At 41.8% G+C, this 9,580-nt stretch overlaps 1 non-coding gene across 1 annotated transcript; it reads left to right on the top strand.

Annotated features, from left to right (window-relative positions):
* The first annotated feature begins 9,255 nt into the window (after nucleotides 1-9,255).
* On the top strand, nucleotides 9,256-9,362 carry LOC147942266 (small nucleolar RNA R71). Its single transcript, XR_015560653.1, has one exon. It is a non-coding gene; the product is annotated as a small nucleolar RNA R71 (small nucleolar RNA).
* The last annotated feature ends 218 nt before the right edge of the window (nucleotides 9,363-9,580 follow it).

Below are 9,580 nucleotides of genomic sequence, written 5' to 3'. Positions count from 1 at the left end.
CCCCCTTCAATTCTTCAATGAGGAAGGCCTCGGGCATCTGCTGGCTTGGTAGGTGAACCAAAGTACCTTCACCCTTCCACAGCAAATAAGACAAATCTGGAAGTGGCACGAGTTTTCACCGTTAACGCCCATTTTGCTTTAGGAGAGATTGTTCGTGTGTTGGTATCCAGCCCTTGGATGCCACTGGTTTGTTCTTTCTACAAAGTAATTGGCCACACGCTCAAGCGTTGCTCTTCAGCCCCAGTAACCTGTGTTACCTGTAAGTCTACAACTCATAAACCAGATGCTTGTCCCAGGTTAAATGCTACCAAGACAAAGCGATGGCAGCAAAAGAAACACCATGGGTCTGGGCCTGAATCGGTTGATGTCCCCTCCGGCCAGGGTCCAAAGATGGTCTATGTAAAAGTGGGTTCTTTACCTCACGGGTTCTCAGTTCAGCAGAAAATCCAAAAACTGCCTGCAATTCCGTCTCAGGTTGAGCTAGGGGAGCATAGTGGCTTCTCTGTTGCCAGTAAAGCTTGCGAGAAGGCTGACAAAGTATCTGAGAAGTCAGTTGAGGTTGAGGCAGACTCCTCAGATACACTATCTTCTGACAGAGATGAAGATCCAGGAGCTCTTTTTGAGGAACAATTTCAGGCTGTAGTCTCCAAGAAGCAGCGTAAGGTCCAACAAGGCAAGAGCCTCAAACACTTTTAGTTATATATGTGTACGAACCTTTTTTGTTGGAACGTCGCGGTTTTAATATATATAGCCATAGAAGCGGGTTCAAGAAGTGGCTTAGGGGAAGAAAACCCCTTTTTGGTGGTATCATCGAGACTCACGTCAAACAGGAGAAGATGCAAAAGTTTGTGAATAATCTTCTACCTAGTTGGCTCTATGAAAATAACTATGGCTTCTCGGAGTTAGGGAAAATCTGGATTCTTTGGGATCCATCTGTCAAGGTAGTGGTGTTATCCAAGTCTGAAACAAGATTTATGTTGTGGTGTGAATGATGATGTATGCAATGGTGAGATATGAATGGAATGATGGATGGGTGTTTCAATTCCCCTTATGCTATTGCAGTACAAGAGGTATCAATCCTAAATGAGTGTTTGTGAACAATTAAGATATGCATATGAATCTAAGTTAAGACAAATGTAAAGATTGTTTGTCACTAACAATCCTAGGAAGAAAATGTAAAATGCAGAAAATAAACTACAAGAACTAACAACTAGATGCAAATGAAACTGAATGATTGAAACAGTGATAAAGCAAGAACAGAAACAGAGACTACTACTAATGAACTAATGCAAGATAAGTATTGAACTGAAAACTAAATGTATGCAACTGGAATGAAACAGGAATGAAACAAGACAAACACAAATCATAGATACAGAGTTCTGGGGATGAACTCGAGCAGCACTCGACCGAGTGTAGGTCGAGTGGGTGGTCGAGCTAGACTAGACGCAGAAACAGAGCAATGCAATAAAAACAGAGTAATGCTAAATCCAATCAAACAACAAGCAAGCAACAGGATTAAGACTAAGATTTCAATAAACAAAGAAGGTCCTGAGGATGGATTCATGGGATGGACTAATCATTGTGGTTATCTAACTTGGTCAACAAATCTCAAGCAAACTTTGAGCTAACCTCTAGACATATTAATCTAAGACAAGTTTCTCCCACTCTCATGGTCAAGAAACAATCAAACCTATGCAATTCTAGACTTGTTCTCACACAGTAAAGAATCTACACAAGCAGGCATTAAGCAATACATCTCAAACCAAACAAGACCTCTAATCTCTTAGCAAGCCTAATGGTAAGCTCTAGATCTAGCCTTATCTATGCTTCCTAAACATTGGTGTGATGCTAAGAAGCTTGAAATCAGACTCTACCCTCTCAGATATAGAATCAGCATTAAGATCATCTACCCTAGAAGAGATCTACAACAATCAAGCTTGACCAAGTCACACAAACCACAAGATCAATCCATCCTAACCCATCCTCAAGATCCTAAGGAAACTACTCACAACAATACATGATGATCAAAGTCAAAAACCCAGAAAATATTGAAACTTGCATTATTAGAAAGATTAAACAAAGATCTTCAATATTGATGAAAGGATGAAACTCAAATTCTCAATATCTTGAAAGTTATAGAACCAACAAAATATAAGAATCTAGTCTTCTTTTTTAAGGAAGTACAAGATCTTAAAAATAAAAATGCAAAAGGAATAAAACTAAAAAAGGTAAAAACTAGGTTTAGGGAATATCTAAAAAGTTGCACACTTTGGTGGCTGCAGGTACAAGGCCTTATATAGGTGAGGAGGTGGAAGCCCTAAAAATAGAAAAAGTCAAAGTAGTCAACGGCTCGGTCAACTCGACCAGTGCTCGGTCGAGTCCATGGTCGAGCTGGCTTCTCTCGTGCACACTCCACTCGGTCGAGTTCATCTACCCACTCGGTCGAGTCCATCTACCCACTCGGTCGAGTGCTTGGTCGAGTTGGACTCTGGACCTTGGTTCTTCAGCCTTAACTCTCTTGCTTGCCCTTCAAGATTGCTTCACTTCTCCTCAGGATTGTTTCCATGCTCCTTAAGCTCCAAAATCACCTGTTTATGCATGAAAAGATGCAAATGCAATGCAACTAAACTCTAATGCATGATTAGTCCTAAAGCTACACAATAATGATGAAAATGGCTAGCAAAAGATGCAAAAGATGTGAATAAACTAAGGGAAAACATGGTAAAATATATGAACATCAACACCCCCAAACTTAGTCTTTGCTTGCCCTCAAGCAAATAAACAAGACATAAGAAGGTAGATGAGGTTTGAAAGTGGGATCTCAGCTCCTAAAACTTGCAAATAGACTATCTAGAATCAATGTCCAAGTTACTAGTACTATGATGCAAGTTGAATGAGCTATACCTAAAGACTTTAGACAAGCATATCACAACTTTCACTAATTTGAGCCTTAGACATCCACATGCATTTAAATCAACCATTTCCTTTAACATTCATTAATCAAGAACATGAATCAATTCTATGCAATGCTTAAACTCATTTGGCTTGGCAGTAAAAGGTTTAGAGACAATGATGGTCTCTTTTTAGAGTAGGGCTTATCAATATCAAGGTTCTCTCATAAAAAATGGATTGAGCTTTAGAAGAATGCTAAAGGTAAGAACACTTAGACACATACAAGAATAAAGCCTTGTCTACCCAAAGGTACCCAAAGTGTTTATCCTATCAATCTAAACCCAAATGATCCTAGTGCTACCCTTTAACTTCTTTTCTTCTTTTTCACCCTTTTCTCTTTTGGTTTTAAAGTCTTAGGAGAGGTTTCTTAATTGATCTTTCTAGTGGAATGGGAATTTTTTTTTTTTTTTTTTTTTTTTTTTTCTTATTGCTATGGTTCTCTTTTCTTCTTATTCTTAATACATATAAGCTTTTTGCTAAACTTCACTTTGCTTTCTTTTCTTTTCTTTAACTAGAACCATCTTAGATAACCTTATTCTTCCCATTCTTTCACTAGACTTTAAATTTACTTAAACACATTCCCCTCCTAAAGACTCTAACCTTTTCTTTCTCTTTTTCCTCTTTCCTTTTCATGACAGCCAAGTCCCAAACCCAACAAGTGAACCACCTAGTCCTATCTAGTTTGTAAAATGCAAACTAGAACTACACAAGGTTTTACTCTTGTCAGTTCAAACCTAACACTTTCTACCAAGCTCAATCCCAAAAATAGGCCTCACACACACAAGAATAAACATGGCTTGAAAGAAGGTTTGGTTAGGGGTAGGGAAACTGATTTAAAAGTGAAATCAGCTACTTGGATCAACAAGAGTGGTAAAAAGGAAGAAGATGATCCAAATATGTATATGGTATCCATGAGTTTAAAGCAATGCACACATTGATAATTGAAAGTCAATATTAGGTTCTTATAGATAGGAAATGGCATCAAATCACAACATGCTTCAATTTAGACCAAATGCAATTCAGGAATTCAAGGCTTGGTTCAATCTTATGCTTCTAACCACTCAACTAGCATCAAAGTACTATTAACATGGGCATTGATCCTAGTCTAGTGAATTAAGCAAGCTAACAAGGAAAAACTCATCATAGATCCCTAATGCAAACAGTCCTATATGATAAACAAAATACTTAATTATGCAATGCAAACTACATGAACACTCTTTTTTTATAAAGATTTTTGCAAAAAAAATTCAAATTTTTATGGTTTTCCTATGCCTTAGATGATTATGCAAGTGCTAACATGATGATGATAAAAATTTGAAATAAGAAAACAAAACACAACATCAAATGCTATCTCAAACCCTCCCCCAAACTTAAATCACACAGTCCCTTGTGTGAAAGAAATTTGCTTGAGGATTCAAGACTTAAAACAAAACACAACATATGAAATGCTATGGTATGTACAATGGTAAGGTGATAATGTTACCTCAAGGATTGGAGAAGAAGCTGTCCACATCCTCCTGCATACTATCAAAGTTGTAGCTGGGGTCCTGCTGGTGACTGGAGGAAGGTGATTCGGGCAGCTCGACAATGCCAATCGACCGTGACACGGTCGAGTGCATGTCCGAGTGGGGGGGTCGAGCTGGACCGCGAATCTCCATATCTTGAGTCTGGTACTGCTGGTACTGATGGTATTGTGCTGGATCCATAAAGTAGTGGGGTGGTATGGGGGGTAACCTGGATAGCCTGGATAAGCAGCTGGAGGTGGGAAGTCAAATGGTGGTCTAGGCTGGAACTCGGTCGAGTGGCTCCAAGGTGCTCGGTCGAGTGGGTGCTCGAGTGACCCGGTCGAGTGCCTCGAAAACTGTTGTTCTCGGGTACTTGAGCTCCTCTTCCTCTGATTTGGCTCATACATTGAAGCCCTAGCTGGTTTCACAGGGTTTGCAACTCTTGAAAGTGCTCTAGTTGAGCCACTCCTCCTCAAAGGGCTTGATGGAGTTGGTGAAGAGTTTCCACTCTTCAAGTCAGCAACTTCCTTCTTCAGGCCTCTAATGGACTTAACCATGTTGGTCACCTTCTTCTTGAGCTTGTCAAACCTCTTCCCATGCCATTTGTTCCACTTTTGCAGCAATGTCAACCTCTTGCTATGCTCTCTCACTCCTCTACTATCCCTTGGATTGGGCTCATAGTTCTCAAAGTAGAACTGCTCCTCTCCATCACCCATTTCTACATCTCCAGCTGCATCAACTCTAGGCTGTACTACTCCATCAAATAAGTACTCATCAGCTGGCCAAAAATCAATGTTGGCTCCTTCTTGAATGGTAGTAAGCTCTTTGTTTGGTAGGATCACTTGTTTCTTCCCAACTGTTGGCAGCTCAAAGTTAAAGATATGGTTTCCTTGATGCATCTCCTTGGCTAGGATGAGTGTAGAGGTTAGGTAGCTGGAATCAATCCATCTTGGTGAGACCCCTTCTCCTCTAAGTGGAATGTTAGCAGCTTGAAGAATTGGAGTAATGATGCCTCCAATGGTAAGTGCTCCTCTTGAACCCTTGTTCTCAAGCTTGCCTACCCAACTTCTCAAATATATCATATGGTCTATCAGCACCATTGCAAGATCAGTCTCCACAGTGCTACCAAGGATGATGGTTCCATTCCTTGCTTGAAGAAGAACTCCATTGAGAGCCAAGTCAATCATCTTTAGCTCTCCCTCATTGATGTTTCCAGTTTCCTTCCTAGCAAAGAAGGTGTTGGCAAGAGCTTTGTGGTAGTACCTCAAGACTGGGCTCCTAATCCTTGAGCTCTTGGAGTTGGAGGATGAGTAGAGCTTGTTATCCCCAATGGTTTCCCACACAGCATACAGTTCTTCTCTTGGAACCATCAAGCTCCTATTGCTCCCAACCTCAAAACCAAACACATCAGCCAGCTTCTTCATTGAGAGCTCATGCTTCTTCCCTTTGATTGTGAAAGAAATGTGACCAGCTCCTACTACAGCATCCTTCCTCACATATGTGTGCAGCTTGACAGTGGCTAGGAACTCACAGCTTTCCTCTCTATACCCCTCCATACAAAGCCCCATGAACTTGGTAAGGCTGCTCTTCTCAAAGAGACACTCCACATCTTCATCAATGGCAAGCTTCTCCATGGTCTCCTTATGTGGATATCTGGTTCCCAAGAACTCCATCCTCATGAAAGCATCATAAAGCTGCTTCTTTGACAATCCACAAGACTCAGCTTCTCCATCATCCATTAGTTCTTCTTCCTCACTCTCACTTTCACTCCCCTCTTGTTCAACCTCAACAGCTGGCCTCTTTCCTTTGGCCCTTGCTCTCCTCATAAACTCATTGAGTGTTGGCTCCCTTTCCTCCTCTGATTCAGTTCTCTCAGGATCTTCCTCAACAGCTAGGTTTCTGGAACTCGCACGCTGGCTCGGTCGATCACTCGGACGGCCACTCGGTCGAGTACATGCTCGAGTGGGACGTCGAGTGGACCTTCCAGCACCCTCTCTTGATTCTAAATCAACATCATGACGACCCTTAGAGATTGCAGCTGCTTGCTTGGACTTCTTAGTGATCTTGGAAGACATTTTTGAACAAAAACTGAGAGGAATAAACTCAAAGCTTAAGGTTAATAGGTTAGTGACCCAAAAACTAGAAAGAACTAAGCTTTGAGCAAAAGATGAACTTGAGAGAGATTTTAAAGCTTGAATTTAGATATTTTGAGCAAATGAGAGAGTGTGAGAGGTATGATCTCGTGCTAGGAGTATATAAAGAAGCTAAGGGGACAAGGAGACAAGGGTGGAGCGTCCATACCATTCAAAATTGAAATGGGAATCTTTGACCTGCTTTTTGGCTACCACTCGACCCCACACTCGACCAGCACGTGGTCGAGCTCCTTGACCAATTTGAAGTTTCAAAATTTTTCTTCCTTTTCTCCCTCCACTCGATCGTCCTAGAGGCTTTGGAAACCAAATGGGCCTTAATCCTTACCCAGCTCGATCGAGTACTTCTCGTGGCCTGGTCGAGTGGGCTTGCGAACCTCTTGCCCAAGTCCAAATCTCTTCTTACCCAACTACATTCTTAATAAAAAGTCTGTCCAACAAAAACATAAAAGGAAACACATCAAAACTACTAACAAATTAAACCATATTTACAAAGGATACCTTAGGGACTTCCTCCCTAGTGAGCTTGTTTAAAGTCACTAAGCTTGACTTTGATTTCCTTCTTAAACTTGATCTAGATACCAAGGAGGTGATGAAATCCTCCCTGGAACCTCTTGGTCACTGTGAAGTTGATCCTTGATCACCTCACCCTTAGCACACAAACCATATTTCTTCTTGATTTTGAGCCTTGGTCTTGCTTTCCTCAAAGACCTCTTGTTCAGCTTTACTTGAAGATCCTCAACCATAATAGTCAACTCTTGAACTGACCTCTTAAGCTTTTCCACAGAATCCTCTTGAAGTGGGAGCTCAGCTTTTGGAGTTGCCTTATCACTTAACCCTTCTTGACCACCTTTGTCCTTGATAGTAAAAGGCTGGTCATCAATGGTGGGAAGGTTGGTTGGATTGTAGATATTGAACTTCATAACTACATCTTCAGCAATGTTCAAGGTCACAAGACCTTCCTTGACATCAATAACTGCTCCAACAGTAGCTAAGAATGGCCTCCCTAGTAAGATTGGATCTTCAGGCTCCTTGTCCATCTCTATCACCACAAAGTCAGTGTGGATCCTTGCTCTTCCTATCTTGATTGGGACATTCTCTAACCTCCCAACTACCTCTCTATTTGTCCCATCAGCTAGGCACACATGGAGTCTAGTAGATTTGAAGTCAGTTCTCCCAAGCTTTTGAGCTATGGAATATGGCATGACACTTGTTGAAGCTCCCAAATCACAAAGGCATTGGTTGTAGTGAAGATAGCTAAGTGTGCAAGGCAGATATAATGGACTTGGATCCTTAAGCTTGATTGGAATGATAACTCCTCCAAGGTCCTCAAGATCCTTCTCATCTTGAGCTTCAGCCTTCTTCTTTGACAGGTCAAGCAAAAAGTCTTTGTAGAGAGGATATGGATCATACTGTTCCAAGGCAGGTCCTCTCTCTTCTTCTTGGTAAGCAATGGTGATCTCTTGTATGGCCAACACTTCCTCAACCACAGCTTCTTCCTTTAAAACCCTCTCTTCTTCTTGTTGCCTAGCCATCATCTTCTTTCTCTCAATGATTTCCCTAAGCTCCTTAATCTTTTGTGCTTTGAAACATCCTGGGAAAGGTAGTGGAGGCTTGTAGGCAGGAGGAATGTACTTGGCGGGTTTGTCAGCCTCGGACTGTCCAGCTCGATCGACCACTCGAGCACGCACTCGGTCGAGTGGCTGCTCGAGTCCATGGTCGAGCTCAGGTGCGAGCTCCAATTGCTTGTTACAAACATCACTTGGGGCTTCAGTAACTAATGAATTCCCCCAAACTTGAACTGCACTGTCCTCAGTGGCTTCTTCCTCATGAACCTGAATGGCTTTGGCTGTGAACTCCCTTGGATTTTGGACAGCTTTTCCAGAGAGTTGGTTGGGTTTTGGAGCTGAAGAAGAGGCTATGTTACTCTCCATGTACTTGACTCTGGAATTCAGACCCTCAAACTTCATATTCAGATCATTGTATTGAGATGTGAGCCTTTGGTTTAGCTCAGCAAACTGTTTGGCTTCCTCTATCTTTCCTTGTGTTTGACCAATCAACAGCTGTTGTACCATGGCTCTAAGGTCTTGTTCCTGGCCTTGGTTAGTCTGAAACCTTGGTGGGGGACACAACTGGGGCTGGAACACCTGTTGCTGTTGTAAGGGAAAAAGTTTTGGTGCTGTTGAGGCTGTTGAGGAGGGTAGACTTGATCTTGTGGGTTGGCCACATTTGTGCTCCTATAGGACAGATTATTGTTCCTAAACCCTCCTTGGTTATAACCCTTGAAACCTCCTTGGTTTTGCATATAGCATAACTCAGTAAACTCATTCTCTCCCTCTTGAGCTGGAGGCTCCTCTTCACTAACAAAGTGAATAGACTTTTGCTGACTTAGCAAGATCCTATCAAGCTTTTCATTCACCATTTTCAGATCCTTCTTGTACTTGTCTTCTTGATCAGTTGATGATGACCTTATGGTTCTGTCATAGTCCTCATTGTAGTTCCCATCAGACTGTGCAAGGTTCTCTACTAACTCCCAGCCTTCTTCCACATTCTTGTTGAGGAAGTTTCCATTGGAGGCTGTGTCAAGAAGCATTCTGAACCTGGGAAGCACTCCTCTATACAATGTGCTCAACAAAGACTCCACACTGAAACCATGGTGAGGACACTGAGTTTGGTATCCCTTGAATCTCTCCCAAGCTTCACAAAAGCTTTCATTACTCCTTTGAGCAAATCCAGAGATCTCATTCCTTAGTCTTGCTGTCCTAGCATTGGAGAAAAACTTGGCCAAGAAAGCCTTCTTGCATGCATCCCAAGTAGTGATTGCACCAGTAGGGAGAGTCTTTTCCCATAAATGAGCCTTGTCCCCAAGTGAGAAAGGGAACAACCTCAGCTTGAAACTATCTTCACTTACTCCATTGATCTTGGTAAGACCACAGATTCTGTCAAACTCATCAAGATGATCTAGTGGATCCT

Source organism: Camelina sativa, chromosome 6 (assembly GCF_030686135.1).
Source record: "Camelina sativa cultivar CO46 ecotype springtype chromosome 6, ASM3068613v1".
Lineage (NCBI taxonomy): Eukaryota > Viridiplantae > Streptophyta > Magnoliopsida > Brassicales > Brassicaceae > Camelina > Camelina sativa.
This window is presented reverse-complemented; position numbering and strand designations above follow the sequence as displayed.